The sequence below is a fragment of the Monodelphis domestica genome, chromosome 1 (genome assembly GCF_027887165.1).
Source record: "Monodelphis domestica isolate mMonDom1 chromosome 1, mMonDom1.pri, whole genome shotgun sequence".
Lineage (NCBI taxonomy): Eukaryota > Metazoa > Chordata > Mammalia > Didelphimorphia > Didelphidae > Monodelphis > Monodelphis domestica.
Window position 1 is genome coordinate 648,705,090 of NC_077227.1, and position 22,773 is coordinate 648,727,862.

Sequence of the window (22,773 nt, forward strand, 5' to 3'; positions counted from 1 at the left end):
CATTTTATTTTCTAATTAAAACAACCAAAACGTTGGGAATTTAAAGCTTTTGGATTTGAAATTACGTTAGGCTTTTAAATAGCTTTTTGTCCAGATAGGTTCATGTGACTCAAGATCTTGGAAAGAGAATGATCCTAAAAATGATATTTGTATTTGTTGGTATGATTTTAAAAGGTGAAATAGATGATCAGTATTTCGAAGATTTTCCTTTACCAAGCAAAATGCTCTGTTTTAAATGTTGAAAAATCAAATTCGAACTACATCAATACGTAGCTACTACACATCCTACCCTCATGAAATAAATTTCACATTCTGGAAAAAAAGGAATGTATCTTCTTTATAAGTAAAACAAACAAACAAACAAAAAAGAGTTCATATAAAGTGCGTGCATTTGTTGCCTGGTTATTTCCTTTGAATTACCTCAAAAATTTTGAATCTGGTAAAGTAACACTATAGAATTTCAGACAATAGATATTACTGGTGAGGATTATTGATGTGATTCTTAAAAGTTTTTAATTACCTTATAAAATCTGTGAGTTCCTACCAGATTTGTTAAGAGGATACATTTTTAGGGAATATTGAGGGTTTAGATGCATAAAGCCCAATTTTTTTTTTTTAATGACAGCTAGTAGATTGTAAATTCTAAGGTAGACACAACTCTTGGAGGAGGGAGGTAGTGTAGTTTTTCATTTTTGTGTCCTCACAACCAAACAAAATGCCTTGAAAAGTATAGTAGGTGCTCCAGTGTTTGAGTTGAACTAAATATGACTTTCTTATACTTATGTTGTTATTGCATTAAGCAGTGAAGTTTGTTGATGCAATGGAAACTGATTATTGAAATCTCATTTTTAACTGACTAAAAGAAAAATAGTAATCTTTATTTTCCTCATTAAATCATGTGTAAACTTTGTCTTTTAATAGAGATTGCCATTTTAAGTTTTGTTCATAGTCTAATATTCTACCAAGGAAAACTAGTATTAGCACATGGCAATTGGAACATTTGACATCAAGACATTAACATTTTTGATACATAGGAATTTAGTGCATTTCTGGAATAAACATTTGTTTTTGGAGACAGTTCCAAAAAAATGACAACTTGGATTTTTTTTTTTTAGTTTATGTGCATAAAAGAAGGTATCTGCAAATTTCTCTAGTGAAAACTATTGATTATATTTGATGGTCATATTCTAAACCAGTGGTTAACCTTTTTGGTATCATGGACTCCAGCAATATGGTGTTGCCCATGGACTCCTCAGAAAATGATGTTGTCAAATGCAAAAAATGCCCAGGATTACAAAAGAAATCAGTTTAATTGAAATAAAGATGTAATTTTGTCCCATCCAAGTTTATATACTCCCTGAAATCTATCCACAGATCCTTAGGGGGTTTGTGGGCTCTAGGTTAAAGGTTTCTCCTTTAAAGTGATTTTTGTGCTTTTTTAATAACCCTAGCTATAAAACTATTAGGCTACTTAATAATTTCTCAAGTTACCTTTACATATGCAAATTTTGAAATTTGAAATGACTAATAATATGATGAATAACATTTAAAAAATTGACTCAATTTCTACCAACAACTAAAAGCCTTCTTTGTCAGGCAACTCACTTGCGACTGGAAATTGCAGACAAAAGTACTAATATGTATTGGTGAAATGAGTTTTCTATGTCAATAAAATAATAGGTCAAGTTAATAAAAAGTTAGTGATATAAACTTTATAGAAAGATACATGTTTGAAAAAAAAAGTTTAATTCTGAAACATCTGAAAAGATGTTGAGAATCAAATAAAAAATTATTTGAATCAAGCACATTTTTAAGGTTGCCAGTGAAAAGATAATTTAGCCATAAGCAACTGGGAATGAATGTGTATTTCACCTATGCTTTTGTCCCCCCCCCCCAAGATTTTTTCCTTTAAGTTTCTCTTTAGTCTATAGGTAATCTTGTTGACAGTAATTCTTTAAAAATTACAAACTTTTGTAATATTGTACTATTAAGCAAATTACTAGGATAACTAAAATACAGTTCTATATTAAGTTCAACACATGTCAGGAAGGGTGACTGTGACAAAAGATACTCAGAATTTGTTCCCCTTATGTTTGCCTCACTTGCCCATTTAAAAAGTAATATTTTGACCCCTTGCATTGACACTGAAACATGATTATTATGTTCAAGAAAACTTTTTTCAAACCAAAAAAGAGAAGTTTAAAGCAGATGACTTTTATTAGATTTTAAAATATAGCTTTTTTACTACTTTAATTTCTGTTCTGTTTAAAAGATTTTCACATATTGCTAAATTCAGCTGCAATGTCAATAAACCTGGATACCTACATTTTACATTGTGTTTTTGTTTTTGTCTTTATTTCTTAATATTTATTTTTAAAAACCTTTACTTTTTGTGATTAAGACAGAAGAAGAGCCAAGGGCTAGGAAAACAGAGTTAAGTGACTTTCCTAGGGTCACACATCGAGGAAGTGCCTGAGGCCAAATGGAGAGTATTTCAAAATAGTATTTGATAATCTGTTTTTAATATTTAACTCTTCACTTACTTTGGAAATACATTTTTTGGCCAAATCCTTAACTTTTTTTTTTTTGAGGACTTGATGTAACATATTAAATTGAATATTATTCTTTTGAAATTTAGATTGTTTTGAAATTTTAGATACCAAATTTGTCATTTGTTTAATTTCCAGATAACATTTCAGTTCCAGCCCTTTTAAATTAAACTTATTTTGTTAGTAGCTGTGCAGTATCTATTTTTTAAAACATTTTTGTTCATGGCTGTCATTAGTATTTTTCAGTCTGTGACCTACATATGTCAGTGCAATTTAAGAATTGTCATAACATTTTAACTACTAACTTCATATTGTACATGTGTTAATGAGATTAAGGATGCTAGTAAAATCAGTATCTTGGGGTGCTGTTTTTTTAATGCAAAATATTAAGAGCAAAAAGATGAATTTCTTGAGGGAATTGTTAATTGGATGTGGTAATCCATATATATGGTTGATTGCCTTCATTACTTAAAATTCTGTGTTCACTTATTTAGAATTACAACAAGTGCAGAGGTGAATTGTAGAATTCATTAAGTAGCTCCTTAAATCAAATGAAACCCAGTAAGAGCTTGTGACACGGCATGAATACTATTCCTCTATTTGGAAACTACTGGGAGAACTGAAATGATTAGCTGTGTCCTTTGGGGTCATTTTCCTACTTTTATAACTAAGTGATTTTATTTTTCCTCTGTATTATTTAACAGACAAATATGATTGATTCTAAAGTAGAAAGTCATCAACCTGTTAGAGATGTTATTCTATAATCATTTTTGTATCATTTTTATATTCTGCTTTAGTGGATCTGGGATCTCATTAATGTAGGTACTCCCTCTAATCATACTGACCATTACTCCTTCTGTTTCTGGTTTGATTTTTATTCATATCTTCCTCAAAATCCTCTATAGAATATATACATGGTATTGGATGATTTCAGAGGGGTCTTTTAACATTATAAGGATACCAGTTCATCCCTGAAGCTATTCATCTTTTATTGTAACATGATCAGCATATTATTTTGATCATGTTATCCCCCCACCCCACCCCAACCCTTGCCTTTTAATCAATACATATCAGTTCCAAGGCAGAAGAGCAGTAAGGGCTAGGAATTTGGGATTAAGTGACTTGTTAAGGGTCGCACAGCTTGGAAGTGTCTGAGATCAGATTTGAACCTAAGACCTTTCATCTACAGGACTGGCTTGTAGCCACCTAGCTTCCCCTCTATTGGGTAATCTTGCTATCCTTTACATTGCTTCTGGGGTGCAAGTCATATTTGGCAGTGTGATAGTTTCCATTGGCCTAGAAAACACATGGGGAATGGACATAATAACTGTCTTCAAAGTTTGAAGAGCTGTCCTTTGAAAAGATTAGTAGGCTTCTGCTTGACTTTTGTGGCAAGAACTAGAAGCAGTGAGTTGAACTTTCTAAGAGATATGTTTAGGCTGGATATGGGAAAGAACCTCTTAATAAAATTGTCACGGAATAGAATGAACAGTCTTGGGGAGTGGTAGGTCCTCCCTCACTACCAGCCAATCAATCAATAAGCATTTATTAAGTTTCTAAGCAAGGTGCTATGGATCTAGGACAACAAAGACATGAGTTCAATCAAAAGCCACCTTTTTGATGTATGATGGAGGAGATTCTTATTCGGATTTGGGTTGTACTACTTGACTAAATCATGTAACTTTTTTGGACCTCAATTTCTTCATCTATAAAATGAGGTTCTCAGTTCTGACCTTCTGTGATTCTATGTGATTGGTCTTTGATTCATTCAGAGTTTTTACTTGAAGACTCTGGTGTTCCCTAATTCACAATTATCCATCATTGTTGGAAGAGAATTGGTGTTAAGGTGGGTTTTTGTGTCAGGAATGAGTATGAAATCATTAAACTCCCTTACAGCTTCCTAAATGAAATCTAGCCTGGACTCTTCCTCCTTTTTAAATTTAGGTCCAGATCATTATCTGTTGGTTGCCCATCATTTGCATGTGACAGTCTAAGCAAGGGGCCTTCATCTTTTTTTCCCCCTGTGTAGCTTGTTTAGGCAAATTTCCATCGAATAAGTGACACTTATTGAGGAGGATTTTTTTTTTATCTTGATTGAATCAGTGTAATAAATGTTATTCACAAACAGGAGGATGTATGAAACTTTGCCATTTGTAGGTAATTATTATTTGATTTAGACTATTCAGGATATACCTGTGATATTTTGAATTCCTTTGGTGAGCATATGTATTTTATGCATTGTGAACAAGAGTGAATGGTTAGCCATGTTAACTGAATAGCAGATTTGAGTAGTAAAATCAAGGAATTTTGTTGTCTTCTTTCTTAAAGATTTTGAACTCTAATGGAGAAATTAGTAGGACATCCTTTCTAAGAATCTTTAATATAATAGTTACATGTATATTGTTCATGTATCCTGCTGTTACAGAGGACAGACTAGTGGATTGGATTAAAATTTTAGTATCTTTGTGACTTTGGGTACGCCATGTCATATTTCTAACCTATAATTTTTTTCCTTTATAAAAAAAGAGGCTTAAATTAGCTATTCTAGAAGGTCTCTTCCAGCTTTCAATCTTGGGTGAACTGACTTTTTTCTCCTAGCAGATAACCTGGTGAAGCTTAATAAATGTTAAATAGTTGGGAGAGAGACTAACTTAGCAGGGCACGGGCTTGTGGTATGATGTAATCTTAGTGAATAATAGTAGTATTATTATTATAATAACTATATGTACTATATTATAATCAGAAAGTTTCTTGGTAGTATATTTATGTTAACTGTAAAGAGTTGTGAAGGTTTTTTTTCCCTCAATGCTATCTAAAGGTTATTAATTTTAGACTTTAGTGAATAATTTAATACATTATTTCTGAAACTCTTGTTGCTTTTTTGATTGAATCTTTTATGTGTGTGAAAATTGTTGAAACATTTCCTAGACAGCCTAGATTAGTCCAGTAGTTTTTAAACTGAGGCCCAAGAAATAATTTTAAATATTTTGGTAACTATTTCAGTGTAATTGGTTTCCTTTGTAATCCCTTGTATTTTATTTTATGCATTTAAAAACATCAGTCTGAGAAGGGGTTCAGAAGCTTCACCTGACTACCAAATGAATCCTCAGTACAAAAAAAAGTTGAGTCCTTGGCCTACTCAATTTTTTTTGCAATCAATAATTGAAAAACAGAAAGTTGGTTGTTTAACTAAAATAATATGACCTGCTGTAGGAAATTGTGAAGCTTAACTTTTCTCTTTTCATATTTTCATCATGGATCTCCTCAAAACATGTATGTACCTTTCTCATAGAGATTTTTACAAAGATGAGAAAATATGATGTATAGATATGTATGTGTCAGTAGTTTTTGCTTTATCTAGTTCCTTTTTTATTGCATGTGATTTTTTTTCCATTCTTTTGATAATTTCCCTTTTAGACAGTCCCTGGCATATAGTAAATACTTAATAAATAATTATTGGTTTATTGAAAAATTTTAAATGATCCCTCAATGTTTTCAAGATTGTGTTCTCTCCAGAATGGATTTCCTTACTGGATCTCCAGTCCAGCCACCCTCCCTGACTTTGTCTTAGTTCTTCATTTAGTAAATTGGGAACCACAGATAAAATGTTATTATAATGAAATTAAATCTTTAGAATTGTAGAAATGTTGATGTTTAATTTTCAGTTTATTTGTTATCCTATGTGACTTTAATTTTTAATCTGGGAATCATGTGGCTCATTTGGGTCTGACAACAGCTTTCTGTATTATCCCTTCTGCTTTTCCTCTTTTATGAGGTAATAATGTTCATAATCTTCCATTGTCTTCCACTGTAGTGCTTTATAAATGAGTTAAAATATTTAAAACTTTTACCTTTAGCTGTTCCATATCTCCAGTAAAGAGGCCTAGGGTTTGCTACCTAAGGCCAATTTCTGTGCTTATGTGAGCTTATACTATGTTAATAAATACGTTATGTCTAGAATTAATGGAAGTGATAGCTTTTTTGTGCCCTGTTAAGACTATATTTGGACTGTTATATTCAGTTCTAGGTGATCAGTTTTAGGAAGGGCATCAATAAGATGTACGGAAGAGTGCTCTCATAGTGAGTGGTGTGATGAATGGGTCTCATGTCAAGGATTGGTTGATTAATATCTGTGTGACCTTGGACAGGCTACTTCACCTCCCTGGGCCTCATTTTCCTCTTCTATAAAATGGGAAGACTTTACTAGATAGTCTTGAAGACTATCTACCTCTTAAGTTTGTGATTCCTATCACCTTTGTAGAAAATAATCATTTACTCATTTCTTTTCTCAGACCACGCTAGGTCATATTTAAATAGCATGCAGTTAAATTTTTTTATTATTCATTTAATTAAACTGTTATACTCTTGTATAGTTTCTTCAACTACACTTTTTATCAGTATATAGAAATCTTCTCCCTTCATATTTATCTTTTCTTATGGCATAATAATATTTTATTATATTCATGAATTTTGTTTAGCCTATCTCCCAATGAATTTGCTTTACAAAAAACTGCTGTGACCTTTTTGGTGTTTATGGTACTTTTCTTTAAAAAAAAAAAAGCTTTACCTTTCTTTTTAGAATTAATAGGCAAAAGAATTGTAGGTGCTAGGCAATGGGGTGTAAGTGACTTGCCCAGGGTCACACAACTAGGAAGTGTCTGAGACCAGGACCATCCATTTCTAGTCTTGTCTCTCTGTCCATTGAATTACCTTAGCTGCGTCCTGCTACCTTTTTTTTTTTTTGCTCTTGATCATTTTTGGGAATAGGCCTAGCAGTGGGCATTTTCTGGGACAAAGAATAAGGATATTTTTGCCAATCTTTTACCACTTCAAATTGGGCTATCAGTTCTTGGTGTTTAGTTTAATCAACATCAATACTAGAATTGCACACAGGGAATATGGGTTGCCTGGATATCTAAGATGCCTCCTCTCTTCCTGTTCACTAATGAGATTGATTTATTATTCTTTTTAGGTGTGGGTGTCAAAACCATACTTGGCTCATAAAACTAATTGAATAAGTATTCTGTCTTTGTAGCGTATAAGCAGGCTTGGTAGCATTGAGATTGATTTTTGGAGGTTTGGAAATTTTGTTTATAACTGACAACAAATGAACTGATTTCTTATTTTGAGAATGATCTTGGTTAAATTATTTCCTGGTTTATTAGTCTTGATATTTTTGCATATATTATTTTTAAAGTCATGTTTATTAGTATATAGAATTGCTTCTTTCTTTGATTCAATTTGCTAAATGGTGTCAGTTTTATTGACATAAAAATTAGCTCTGTTCTGTAATTTTCATTGCTTTTCTATTTTGTTAATTTTACCTTTTTCTGTTTTCCTGTGGTGTTTTATATTTTTTCAAATGTAGACCTAATTACTTTATTTGTCTTTGCCTCTCATAAGCCCTGAAAATTTGACTTTCAGAAAAGCTTTGGCTTCATCACATAGATGAAGCTGATATATGCAATTTTAAAATTATAATTTCCAATTTAAGAAAATCTGTTATTTTTATAATTTCTTAAACCCAGAATTTAAAAAATTGTTGTTTCAAAGTTTATGATAGGTACATACATATATATATAGAGAGACTAAGAATACAGTAAATAAAATTTCTCTTCAAAACTTATATAGGTTATCTTTTAGTTATTATTGAGTATAATTATATATAATTAAGTATAATTAATTAATTAAGTATATTATTAATCATTCATTTTGGTATAATATCTTGTTCTTATCTTGGTGTGCTTTGAGGATGTATTTTTTGGGATTTCCATTCCTTTACAACTTTGTGTTCATTAAATGTGTTTGCTCACTTCTGTATTTTTATTCTTTGCCAGTGTTATTTTTCTGTGTCTCTGATTTCTCAGACCAAACTGTTCATTTTTAAAAGGCATTGACTTCTTAAAAATTCTATAAAAATAATTTTATTAATCGGAGAGTTTCATTCCCTTTGGATGATTCTCAAATCTATGTCTCTAACCCAATATTTTTTGTCCATTTTTCTATCTCTAGCTGCTTATTAGATCTCTCTTAATTGGCATAAAAACACCCTAAATTCATCTTCCGCTTTATTGAGAAGCATAATACCCAGGTCCAGGGATATGTTTGTCCTGGTGTCATCTGCCTTGGTCAAATCACATTCAGAGTGCTTTATTTACTTTTAGATGGACATTGATGAATTAGAGAAGTACCAAGATGCTTAAGTGACTTGATATAAAGACATATGAAGATTGGTTTAATCCATCAACAAGATGTATTAATCATCCACAAAGGTGCCCTGGAGACAAAAGTACAAAGACTGAAACAATCCCTCCTTCCCAGAGCTTATGTTCAAATGGAGAGACAACAAGTACACAAAGAGCATAAATATAAAAGGAATATATATATATAAATATATTCAAACTAGTTAAATCCAAAATTTTTTGGGGGGTGGGAAGGAGAAGATTATTAGCATTTAGGTCAGAAAGGAATTAGAGGTGTTTGGCCTGGAGAAGTGAAGAGGAGGGAAGACATGTTGGTTCTCTTCATGTATTTGAAAACTTGTCATGTGGAAAGAAGGATTAGATTTATTTTTCTTGATCGCAGAAGACAGAGCAGGCAGCAGAAGAGCAGACATTACAGAGATAGATTTAAGTTCAGTTTAGGGAAGATTTCTAATAATAATAATTATCCAAAATTGAAGTGGTTGGCTTTGTGATGGGGTAGAGAGGCATTGTGGGTAGATGAGAATAAGACTAGTGGTTTTCAATCAAAAGTTGAATTAACACTTGATTTTATTATAGAGGACAACATTATGTTTTGGAGTAGGGAGGGAACCTCCAAGTTTCTTTGCAACTGTGAATACCTATGATTTTCCAATTGTGTGATTTGACTGTACTTCTGAAACTTAACATACTAAATCTGAGATCATTTTTTGCCCCTAAAATTGTTATTCTTCTCCAAATCCTATTACTGCTAATGGCAACATTATACTCCCATTTCCCTCCAGGCTTTCAAGCTTACATTGATTTAAATTTTTTTATATGCTTTCATATCTATTTAGTTATTAAATTATAGTGGTTATTTTCCCTTCATATTTCTCTTGGATTAGAAATTTTTATAACTCTTAATACTACAACCTTAGTCAAGACTCTAGACCAGGGTTCCCCAAACTATGGCCCACAGGCCCCCTGAGGCCATTTATCCGGCCCTAACCACACTTCCGGAAGGGGCACCTCTTTCATTGTTAGTCAATGAGAGGAGCACTGTATATGGCACTGCCGTAAAGCGCGGCGTCATATACAGTACTACTTCTGGTGACATAATCCTTTGCACGGTGCCTTGTTCTGAGAATAACTGAATGAGAATGAGGCACCTTGCAAAGGATTATGTGGCTGCATGAGGGAAGATGTCAGCATGGTGAGTGGTGATCTGGCGGAGGGGATTCTACACTGTGTATACTGCTGCCGGGTATAATGGTGGTGGTGATGGGCCTGTGCAAGGTGTGACGGACCCATCACAGCCAGCGCTGCAGCCTCTGCTATCCTAGACAGAGGTATATAGATTTGTTCATATTTTTATTTAGTCTGGCCCTCCAATGGTCTGAGGGACAGTGAACTGATCCCCTGTGTAAAAAGTTTGGGGACCTCTGCTCTGGACTCATTCCTGGGTATGTAACTATAACTTATTTATCCCTTCCAGCTCCATTCTTTTTATACCTGCCAGGATAAATTTTTTCAAGAATTGTTTTATTTATTGAACAAATAGCTTTAGATCAATATTATTATTTTATGTACAAAGAAAGGATTGTACTAATTTTTATCATGGAAATCTTTTGGATTATCACCTTGCCACCTCCTGAAAGTTAAGCTTAATTTAAGACCCTTCCTTTCACTGTTTGTTCTTGCTATTCTTCCAGCTTTGTTATTTCCTAGTATATATACAACTTCTCTACTTGAACCAGGATTAAAAGTATTCTTAGGGGAGAAAATGGTCTTCTTATATTTTCTTATAGGAATATATAAAAATTTCTCATAGGAATCATATTTAGAGCCCAAATGGGTAATTTTAGATGGGCTATAATAATAGAGTCTTTTCTTTTTACAGTTGAGGAAAAAGCTCAGAGAAATTAAATGATTTGCCCAAGGTACTAGATAGGTTTTAAGTGATAGAGCTAGGATTCATACCAAAGACCTTTCACTCAAAATCTAGTATTCTTTCTATCACAAGATATTGATTTCTTTCTCTCATTCTTTAGTCCCCTTGTATAGCATATATTCCTTATTCTTCTTTCTCAATCTTTAGAAATGCTTTATTTTTCCACTTTTACCAGGGAATGAGGGGTTTCATTTAAGTATCATCTAGATACTAGAGACTGAAGCTTTTTAAGCAACCTTCTAAAAATTGGAACCATTCTTTTTATAAATTTTATTCCTCTGCTTTCTACCACAAAGTATACTTAATATAATTTGACTTTTCCTTGATGATTCAAGGTCTTAATTATGAACATCAATAATTATACTGAATTAAAATACAATGCAGCATTCAGAATATTATCAAATGTCTAGGGCATCTTGCCTCAACACTAAATGATTGTTGATTGATTTTTGGAATTCTTTTCCTTGTGACCCCAAATATTAGGGAAAATAAATTAGATAAAAAAGATTACCAAAATTGTGTGTAAAACCAGAGCAAATTACTCCCAAGTGATCAGTCTTAAGAATTTTCAGATAAATAAAGCTTAAGCACATGAATTTTATAATATCTGTTCTGGATGTTTAGAAACTCTAAATGTTACTTTGGATGTTATAAAAGATTTTTAGAATTACTTATGTGTTCTGAATTGTATTCTAGATATTGTATTCTGTTGTATTTTGGATAAAGAAGCTTCCAGAAAAGTGACCTCCACATAAATTGGATTATTTTTCCCCTCTTCTTTGAAGAACTTACAAGATATTCCTTTAACACACTTTCCTTTATTAATACCACCTGGATATTTTCACGCCTTTTTTTTTCCTTTTTAAAAATTTCCCCCAATTACATGTAAAAATAATTTCTGGCATTTTAAATTTTTTGTCTTTTAAAAATTTCGAGTCTTGAATTTTCTTCCTCCTCCCCTGCAGATGGTGAGCAATTTGATATAGATTTTTTACATATGCATGGCATTACATGCAGCCATGCAGTTTTTCCCCCCATATTAATCCTTTTGTGGAAGGAAACTCAAAAACAAATATTAAGAAAAAAAATGAAAAAAGTTTGCTTTGATCTGGATTCAGACACCTTTCTCTAGAAGCAGATAGCATTTTTTATCATGAGTCTTCTGGGATTGTTTTGGATTGTTGTGTTGCTGAGAATAGCTGAGAATTAATTATTATACAGTATTAATGTCACTATGAACAGTGTTTTCTTGGTTCTGTTCACTTCACTTTGCTTTTGTTTATGTAAATCTTTCCAGGCTTTCCTGGGATCCTCTTGCTTGTCATTTCTTACAACCCAATGGTATTCCTTTATAATCATATGCTACTGTGACTTACTCAGTCATTCCCCAGTTGATGGATATCACCTCACTTTCCAATTCTTTGTCCCCACCAAAAAAAGATGCTTTAAATATTTTTGTACACATAGATAATTTTTTTGGGAATCTCTTTGGTATATAAACTTAGTCATGGTATTTCTGGGTCAAAGAGTATGTGTTATTTTATAGCTCTTTGGGTGTAGTTCTAAATTGCTCTCCACAATGGTTGTATTGATTCACAACTCCCTCAACAGTGCATTAGTGTCTTACTTTTCCCATATCCCCTCCAAGTTTTGCAATTTTCTTTTTCTGTCATAACAGCCAATCTGATAGGAATTGAGGTAGTACCTCAATTGTTTTAATTTGCATTTGTTCAATTAATAGTGATTCCCCTCCACTGTGAATCCTCTTACATGACAGTAATTTGCCCCATACTATTTAATTTTTTTATATCATTCTATCATATTCAACTCATATCCTCACCCTCTGTTTATCTGTACTCCTTCTAATGCCCTAATAATTACAAAGTTCTTTGGCCTTACAAGAGGCTCCCCATATAGGGATATACACAGTTTAATCTTATTGAATATCTTTTGATTTCTCTTGAGTCTTGTATTTGAGAGTCAGATTTTCCATTTAGCTCTGGTCTTTTCATCAAGAATGTTTGAAAGGCCTCTATTTCACTAAATAGCCATTTTTCCTCCCTGAAGGGTTATCCTCAGTTTTGCTGAGTAAATGATTCTTGGTTGAAGTCCTAGCTCCTTTGCTCCCTGGAATATAATATTACAGGCCTTCCAACCCTTTGATGAAAAAGCTGCTAAGTCTTGTGTTATCCTGGCCATGGCTCCACAATATTGGAGTTGTTTCTTTTTAGCTGCTTGCAATATATTCTCCTTGACCTGATTTGGAATGTAGTTATAATATTCCTGTGAGTTATCCTTTTGGGATCTTGTTCAGAAAGTGATTGGTGGATTCTTTCCATATATATTTTGTCCTCTGTGTCTAGATATCAGGACAATTTTCCTTGATTATTTTTTGAGAAATATCTAAGCTCTTTTATATCATGATCATGGCTTTCAGGTAGTCATATAATTTTTAGATTATCTCTACTGGATTTCCCCCATGATATATTTCCCATTTTCTTATCTTTTTTCATTCTTTTGACTTTGTTTCTTGATGTCTCATGGAATCATTAGCTTCTACTTGCCCAATTCTAATTTTTAAGGCTTTTTTCTTTCGTTTTCTAGTTTAGTTTAGGTTTCTTTAGTGAGTTTTTGTAGCTCCTTTTATATTTGGCAAATTCTACTTTGTAAGAGTTCTTTTCCTCAGTGAATTTTTGCACCTCTTTTTCCAAAGGGCCAATTCTGCCTTTCAAGAAATTTTTCTCATCAGTACATTTTTGTATATCATTTTCCATTTGACTAATTCTGTTTTTTTTTTAAAGAGTCCTCTTCTTTGGACTTTTGTGCCTCTTTTATTGTAATTGGCCTATTCTGTTGTTTAGGTTATTAATTTCTTCAGTGTTCTGTGTGTGTGTGTGTGTGTGTGTGTGTGTGTGTGTGTGTGTGTACCCCTTTTACCAAGCTGTTGACTTTTTTTTTCATGATTTTCCTATATCACTCATTTTTTCCCAATTTTTATACCTCTTATTTTTGTTTATTCATTCATTTATTTTTTAGCTCTTACCTTCCATCTTAGAATCAACACTGTGTATTGGTTCCAAGGCAGAAGAGTGGTAAAGGCTAGTGTAGTGATTAAAATAGTGGGACTTATAAACTGTGGCAGATAAAAGAGTGGTTGGCTTAAATTGTGACCGCAGAAAATATGGTTTCAAGACAGTGTCTTGTTTTAAATCAAATATAAGGTGGTCACCAGGGAAAAATTCCCAAATATTAAATATACCCAAGTCAACTGGGTTTTATAGAGATTTTAATTAATACAAAAGAGGAATTAAAGAAAGGGGGAGAGAGAGAAAGAGAAAGGGAGAAAGAGAATAATGAGAAAAAAGGCTAGGCCAGCCTTAAGAGAGAGAGATCAGTCAGTCTTCAATCCACTCACCACAAGATTTGTCCCAAGCTAGATTCTAGTGTTCAGAGGGACACCAGTTGCCTCCTCCAATTCAGCTTTTCCCAGCTGAATCTCTCCAGAGAGAGTTCTTCTGAGACAGCCTGGAGAGAGAGTCTCCTTAGAAGGAGTTCCAGGAGAGCCCCCTTGCTCTCAGCTTCTGATCTCCTTTTAAAGGGAATTTTCTCCTATGTCACCTCCCCTAAGTTCTCACATCTACCAATCACAGGAGACCTTTTCCAAAGGACAGGCCATTCTTAATTCACACCTAAGTAGGTTTAAACTTTTGATTAAGTTCACACCTGAAAAACCTTTATAGGTACTTAGCACCCTTTTGTATTAGATCTAAAAATAGGCACAGCTTAAGAACTTTTGCCTTACTATAAGTATGGGTTTAAGTATTTTTCATTGTTCAGCAAGGAGTTTCTTCCCCTAAAGCATGCTTAAGGTAGGTAGGGGTGGAGTAGAGGTCTCACATTTCTGATCTAAGTTCCTTCATTGTTTAAAATGGGGTCTTAACCAAATCTTATGAAGTAGGGTCTGAGAATTTTTAAGATTCACACTAAGCAATAGGGACCAAGTGACTTTTCCAGGGTCACACAGCCAGGAAGTGTCTGAGGTCAGATTTGAACCCAGGACTCCCATCTCTAGGCCTGGCTCTCTTATTTGGTTTTTAAAATACTATTTGAGCTCCTCTGTGAATTCTTTTTGGGCTTGAGAGCAATTCATGTTTTTCTTGGAGACTTTGGATACAATAGTATTGACCAACTCTCTGAATTAAGTTGCTCCTTGACCCATCCTCTGATTGAATCAAGTTAGTGGATAGGTGAAAGATAATGTGGTATATTCTCAAGCCAGACTGGGGTCTCATGACTTCCAGTGTCCTGAGGAACCTTGTCTCTTGTCCCTCATTACTCCCTGGTGTCTGGAAGAGTCCTCTTGTACAAAGTGATGTTAGAGTCCTGCAATTGGAGGCACTTTGGAAAAGGACTTCGCTAAGAGCATAAATCTGTGTTGCAAGAGGGATGGCAGACTTTTTTCCCCATAGAATCCAGAGGCCTGACATTGGCCTGACTTTAGGTCTTTGGAGGAGGCTTATTAAGGGAACAGCCAGCCACTTGTGGCTAGTGGCCTTTTCTTTCTCTAGCTTGCTTTTTATTATTTAATAAATACACATTAAAATACAGAGAGTTTTAATTTTAATTTAACCCCTCTCGTTCATCCTCTCTTCCTCCTTAACTTTCCTTTCCTTTTGGTTTCCACTATGGAATGAAATATATTTTGGTACCCAACTTTCTAGTTGTATGTATGTGTGTGTTTATCATCTTTGACCAATTCAGATGACAGTAAGGTCAAAGTGTTGCCTGTTTTCTCTTTGTAGTCTTTTACTTGCACTCAGATTATGTGAGATAATTTTCCCATTCTTGTTTTCCTTCCATTTTCTTTCCATATTTCCTATAACCCCAACCTCATATTGTCTTACACTCCCTTTCTATTCTTTTAGGATCATCACAACATAATAAAACCACTCCCAGGCCTTCTTTCTTATTAGACTTGTGCTATGATCCTTGATGACGAAGCATTCTGAAGAGACATCATCTTCCCCTCTTATATTGAAAACATCTTGTCCTTGTTTAGGCCCTTAAGATGGGTTGCTCATGTTTACCTTTTAATGTTTCTCTTGATTTCTTTGTGGTTTTAAGTTTCTGCTAAACTCTGGGCATTTCAATGCTTGGAAGTCATCTTATTTCACTAAAAATCCATTTTTCCCCTACAGGGTTATAATAAGTTTTGCTAGGTGAGTTATTCTTGGTTGCTAGTTTATATCATTTGCTTATATCATATTCAAATTCTCTGTTCTTTTATAGTGTTGCCTGCTCAGTTGTGTGTGATTCTGACCATAGTGCCTTGGTACTTAATTTCTTTTTTGTGGACTCTTTGCAGTATTGTTTCTTTTTTTTCCCCTTTGACCTAAAAGCTCTGTATTTTGCTCTTGTTTTTGGAATTTTTTTAAAGAGGCGACTGGTAGATAATGTTTTCACTTTGTGCTCTGGTTCTAAGTGTTCTGGGCAGTTTAATGATTTCTTTTTTTTTTATTTGATCATTTCCAAGCATTATTCATTTAAAGACATAGATCATTTTCTTTTCCTCCCCCCCACCCCCCATAGCCGATGCGTAAATCCACTGGGCATTACATGTTTTCTTGATTTGAACCCATTGCTATGTTGATAATATTTGCATTAGAGTGTTCATTTAGAGTCTCTCCTCTGTCATGTCCCCTCAACCTCTGTATTCAGGCAGTTGCTTTTCCTCGGTGTTTCTACTCCCATAGTTTATCCTTTGCTTATGAATAGTGTTTTTTCTCCTAGATCCCTGCAAATTGTTCAGGGACATTACACCGACACTAATGGAGAAGTCCATTACCTTCGATTGTACCACAATGTATCAGTCTCTGTGCACAATGTTTTCCTGGTTCTGCTCCTTTCGCTCTGCATCACTTCCTGGAGGTTGTTCCAGTCTCCATGGAATTCCTCCACTTTATTATTCCTTTTGGCACAATAGTATTCCATCACCAACATATACCACAATTTGTTCAGCCATTCCCCAATTGATGGGCATCCCCTCGTTTTCCAATTTTTGGTCACCACAAAGAACGCAGCTATGAATATTCTTGTACAAGTCTTTTTGTCCATTATATCTTTGGGGTACAGACCCAGCAGTGCTATGGCTGGATTGAAGGGTAGATATTCTTTTGTCGCCCTTTGGGCATAGTTCTAAATTGCCCTCCAGAATGGTTGGATCAGTTCACAACTCCACCAGCAATGCATTAATGTCCCTACTTTGCCACATCCCCTCCAGCATTCATTACTTTCCTTTGCTGTTATGTTAGCCAATCTGCTAGGTGTGAGGTGATACCTCAGAGTTGTTTTGATTTGCATCTCTCTGATTATAAGAGATTTAGAACACTTCTTCATGTGCTTATTAATAGTTTTGATTTCTTTATCTGAGAACTGCCTATCCATGTCCCTTGCCCATTTATCAATTGGAGAATGGCTTGATTTTTTGTACAGTTGATTTAGCTCTTTATAAATTTGAGTAATTAAACCTTTGTCAGAGGTTTCTATGAAGATTTTTTCCCAGTTTGTTGTTTCCCTTCTGATTTTAGTTATATTGGTTTTGTATGTGCAAAAGCTTTTTAAATTGATGTAGTCAAAATTATTTATTTTACATTTTGTAGTTTAATGATTTCTTGAGATATATCTAGACTTTTTTTTGTCTTTTCCAGGAATTCTAGTTGAATTTGTGCCTAAGTAGTATTTTTCTTTAAAGTTTTGCTTGTAGATATTTATTTTGGAGTCATTCTCTTCTGGATTTGGGTCACAAAGTATGGTTCCATCCCTCAAAGAATTCACAATATAATAGGGGAAACAATGTGCAATATTTATTTATGCATAAGATTTACATAGGGAAAATGAAAGAATGAAAATTTTCACTAGAGATAGAAGAGGGGGAGGAAGGTGTTAGATTGAAAGGCCTTTTGTAAAACGTGGGATTTGAGCTGAGCCCCTTGCCCAGGATAGCATAGCTCTTAAGTGTCTTGAGGTGAGGTATAAGCCAAGGTTTGCCTGATTTCAGTATCTTGTACACTATACATTATGTCTCTTAACAAGGCACATGGTAGGTGATAGTTTTTCTTGTTGCACTTTCTTCCCTCTACTCTACCACCTTGGTTCTGCCCTACCCCCCTTTCAATCATTGTTAAAAATCTTAAGCAGTTTGATTACATGAGTTGAGGGAGATATAATTGGGGATGTAGACTCTAAATGATTATCCTAGTCCAAACATCAAGAACATGGAAATAGGTTGTGATCAAGGTAAAACCCAGTGTAATGGCACCGTCGACTATGGTAAAGGGTGGGGGGAGAGGAGGTAGAGAAAGAAATATGATTCTTGTAACCAAGGAATACTGTTCTAAATTGACTAAATAAAATTAAAAAAAAAAAAAACTTAAGCAGTACAGGGCCAAGAATTCTTGCTGGGACCCTCCACTAGTGACCTCTATCTACAATGACATTAACCGTTTAATACCTGGCCATCAAAACAACTGTGAATTCATCTAAATGTAAATCCACTTAGTCTGTATTACTCCATCATCTCTGCAAATATATTATGAAGTATTTCATCAGAAGCATTGCTTAAATCTAGGTAAATTATATCTACAATATTCCTTTTATTTACTTGTTTAGTAATACTATCACAAAAGGAAATGTTTTGGCCTTGCTCTCGATGAAGTTATACTTCATAGTAGTATTCACCATTTCCTATTCTAGCTGATCCTTACTCATCTCTCTTTAAAAAAATTATTTTTTTATTAATATTCCAAATGTTTACAAATCCAAACAAAAAAGCAATTCCATATATAAAGAAAAAGAAGATATTACACTAATGAAATCACAAATCTCCTATATGTTTAACTTACTTTTCTTTATATCTACATAAAAGATCCCATCCACAAGTGTCCCATCCCCTCTCCACCCTCTGTGCATCACATAGGATATCATCAGGGAGGTTAAATGTTTTTATGTAAATTAAGTCTTTCATGTTTTATCTTAATGTTCAATTTCTGGAGGTAACATTCTCAATTTATTCTTCTATTTTTTCTATAGCTGTGAATAATGTTTTCCTGGTTCTATTCATTTCACTGTTCATTATCTTATATATAGTTCTTCCAAGGTTTTTAAAAATCAGTTTGTTCATCATTTCTCATTTCACAGTAGTATTCCATCACAGTCATATAACACAATTTGTTTAGCCATTCCCCAGTTGATGGGCATCCCCTCGTTTTCAGTTCTTTGCCACCACAAAGAGAGCTGCTATAAATATTTTGGAACATGGATTCTTTTACACTTTCCCTAATCTCCTTAGGAAACAGACCCAGCAATGTTATTTTATACACAGTATACATACTTTTATAGTTCTTTGGGCATGATTCCAAATTGCTCTCCAAAATGGTTAGGTCAGTTCACATTTCTACCAGCGATATATTAATATTGCCACTTTTCCATATCTCCTCCAACATTTGTCATTTTGCCATTTTGGCCAATCTGATAAGTGTGAGATGATAACCTCAGGATTGTTTTGGTTTGCATTTCTCTAATTAGTAGTGATTTGGAACATTTTTCATATACCTGTATATGACTTTGATTTCTTCATCTGAAAATTGACTTTTCATATCTTTTTGCCCCTTTGTCAATTGGGGGATGGCACTTATTCTTATAAATTTGACAAAGTTCACTATATTTTGGATATGAGACCTCTATAAGATAGACTGTCTATAATTTTCCCCCCAATTTTCTGCTTTCTGTCTAATCTTGGTAGCGTTTATTTTATTTGTACAAAACCTTTTCAATTTAAAGTATTCAAAATTATTCATGTTATTCCCTAACCATCTCTAAAGTATATTTCAATTAAAAAATACTTATTAGGCACCTTCTAAATACTTGTTCTAGATCCTAAGAATGTAAAGACAAAAATGTAAAACAGTCCTTGCTGTCAAGGAACTTATGTTCTGACAGCATGCACATATGTAAGTATATGAAAATAAGTACATGTAGAAAAAATATACAAGAGAGTTAAATATAAGTTACTTAATGAAGGGAAAGTTTTAACAGTTGTTGGAATCAGGGAACATTGTAATGCTTGAGGTGTATCTTTAAGGAAGTGGTGAGAGATTTTATGAAGTAGAGCTGAGAGAGTACATCCCATGGATGGGGAACAACATAGAAGGAAGGTGGAAGGAATGCTGTGAATGAGTGAAAGAAAAAATTTTCAGTTTGTATTAAATTTGTAGAGTATAGGAAAAAACTGGAAACACAAGTTGGGAACAAGTTGTAAAGGGTTTTAAAATTTAAAATTTTTAATTTTTATTTAAATTTTAAAATTCCTATAGAGAGGTTTATATGTTGTAGTTAGATCCTGTTTGCTGTGTATCTCCCTATTGTCTTTTATCAGGGTTATGAAGGCAATCTCATCTATTCTTCTCTTTTTAAAATTTGGATCCAATTCATCCATTTTGGCTTTCATAGATAAACATATTGGCAGATGAGGTAGTCATCCAACTTTTGTGTCTTAATGTAACTGATAGACTTTCTTCATCCACTTCATCTTTCATGTGTGGATGGACACTCTTGAGTGATAATGGATCTCTTACTGGAGGCTGTATTGTATACTAGGGCTTAACTCAATCAGCATTATATTATCTATAAAGAAAACCATTTGGAAGTCTTCATCATCCAAAAGGAATTCTTCTTCAACCTGGACTTGGAATCTTTTTGGATCTTGCTCTATTGCAGTGGTGAACACCTTTGAATGCCATATTGTAAAAAATGGAGACTTGAACTCAGGATTCCATTTCCCAGGAGTCCTTGCTCACTTCCCAAAATGCCTTGTAACCTCACCTGGGCCGAGAGTGAGATGGGGTTTTTAACCTGGCTGTAAAGGCTACTGGGTCTCTTTCCTACTTCTGCTTCCGAGCAGACTCATCTCTTTCATTATGTAGGTGAGGTTGTCTAGGCCTCTCTGGGCCTAGTCATGTGCTTTTCTTATTCTGTATTTTCCTTAATCCTTAACCTCTGAAAAACCTCATAAATATATAATACTCCTTGCAGAGAGAAACTTAATTTCTACCTGCCTCAGTTTCCCCCCTAAATTTTAATTCTTACAGTTTTGTGTAACCACTTTGGGAAAACGAAATATCTCAATCTTCTGATTCTTTTCTCTACTAAATTCAGCCTTTAATAGCTAGTGCCTAGTTTTTTTTTTTTAAGCCATGTTTCTCCAAGATGCTTTTTTAGAAAGCCATCTTGATCAGCTCCTGCTGGCAGCCATCCACTTTGGATTTTCTTGATTCAATATCAATCACCTGGTCACTGCTCTTTCTCACCTGGTCCCTGTTCAACCCAGATCTCGATCACCTGGTGACCCGCCTGCTGGCCCCAGCAAAACTCTAGCCTTGGAGCAGATCGCTCAGGACTCATTTCTACCAGCTGGTAAAAATGGGGTAATTTTCCCTTAGGCTAAGATTAAGCCTCCACGTGGGTGGTTCCTAGGAGGGGAGAGAGAAAAAGGGAAAGAAGAAAGGTTTTTTTCCAAGCAGGAAGTTAAAAACATAGCTATTTTACAAAGATATCTTTTAATTGCATTGATCCTTTTATTGACTTCACCTGCGTGTCAGGGAAAAAATTCAGCTCTGTACAACATTTTAGCTAAATTTGGGGAGGCAGCTGGGTATCTCAGTGGACTGAGAGCCAGGCCTAGAGACAGAAGGTCTTTGGTTGGAATCTGGCCTCAGACACTTGCTGGTGGTGTGGCCCTGAGCAGGTCATTTAACCCCCATTGCTTAACCGATTTCCTGCCTTCTGACAATAGGCATCTAAATGGATAAAAAAACCCAAGGAACTTTAAAGAGACTGGAGGTTATATTTTTGAGGCATTTCAGACTCAAATGGTTTATACAAATCTCTGTATTCTATTGCTTTTTACTGTTTGCTTTGTTTAAGGTTTAACTTTGTGATTTTAAATTCATATATTACTGCATTCAATATTATTCTGTTATACTGAATCATTTAATGTACTGAGTTTTAACTACTGTTAAATTCTGTTGCTTTTCCCCTATAACTATATTGAACAAATATCATTGTACTTAAACCCATATATGAAAAAACAAGTATTTCTATTTTTGCCTTTGTAAATTGTCACATAGAGGATAGATGGACTCCATCAGAACTGGTTACAATTGCTATAACAACCTTTGGAAAATTTAAAGAGCTAAATATCTCAATTGATTTTAAGTTTTTTTTTTTTTTAAACATGATTTTTAACAATCTGGTCATTTTTGCCTGCCCCTAACACGAGGTGTAAGGCCCATTCTAGTAGCTGAAGTAAAATACATTTTATAAACCCCAACCTTACCACATTTCTAAATACGTGAATGAAAGTTGGGGCAGTTAATCTCAGGGCATTTGTATCCCTAAAAAGCCTCCAAAAAAGGAGCACCCCTCATTTATACTCTTCAGCTCACTACTTTACTTCCACCAGAATAATATCTAGATTTCTTGATGATGTTCTAAACCCAAAATGAGTTTTACTTTGTTTAAAAATGTGTTTATTACCAATATTGAAAGATTGCTATGTTTGTAAAAACTTGTGACAAATTTCCATCGGTTCATAGACTTTTAAAAAATGCCATACAGCAACTTATGTAAAATATGATAGAGTTTGTTTGCTATTGTGCTTAATTGGGCTATTGAGAATTTTGGGGATATTGATAACTACGTATTTGTACTACTGTTCTTTAACAATGAAAAGTGTTACCTTGCTCAATTCATTTGCTTTCACTCACAGTGGATCATGGCCAGATATGAAGAGGAAATGGATCTTATTTTTGGTGAGAAAGCCTTGCATTCTATATTTTAGCTGACACAGTGTGTCAATGATTGTAAGCTACATTTTTTGAATTTTTAAAACTCTTTTATTACATTTTTCTTGCATGTGCAATATACTATTTCAGTTTTTTAAATTTTTTTCTCTCCTTTTTATATTTGAAGCACATGTCACCAGCATTTAGATTTTCTTTAACTTTTTGATTTTGCAGTACTATAAGTTTAA

The 22,773-nt window shown here is 34.0% G+C and overlaps 1 protein-coding gene and 1 long non-coding RNA gene across 13 annotated transcripts in view; both read left to right on the forward strand.

Annotated features, from left to right (window-relative positions):
- Positions 1-22,773, forward strand: part of CCDC88A (coiled-coil domain containing 88A) — a 179,504-nt gene that overhangs the window by 1,407 nt on the left and 155,324 nt on the right. The gene's annotated exons all lie outside the window — the stretch shown is intronic.
- Positions 15-22,773, forward strand: part of LOC130456570 (uncharacterized) — a 34,150-nt gene continuing 11,391 nt past the window's right edge. Inside the window, exon 1 of the long non-coding RNA XR_008915638.1 lies at positions 15-22,552. This is a non-coding gene — a long non-coding RNA (uncharacterized LOC130456570). The remainder of the gene's footprint in view (positions 22,553-22,773) is intronic.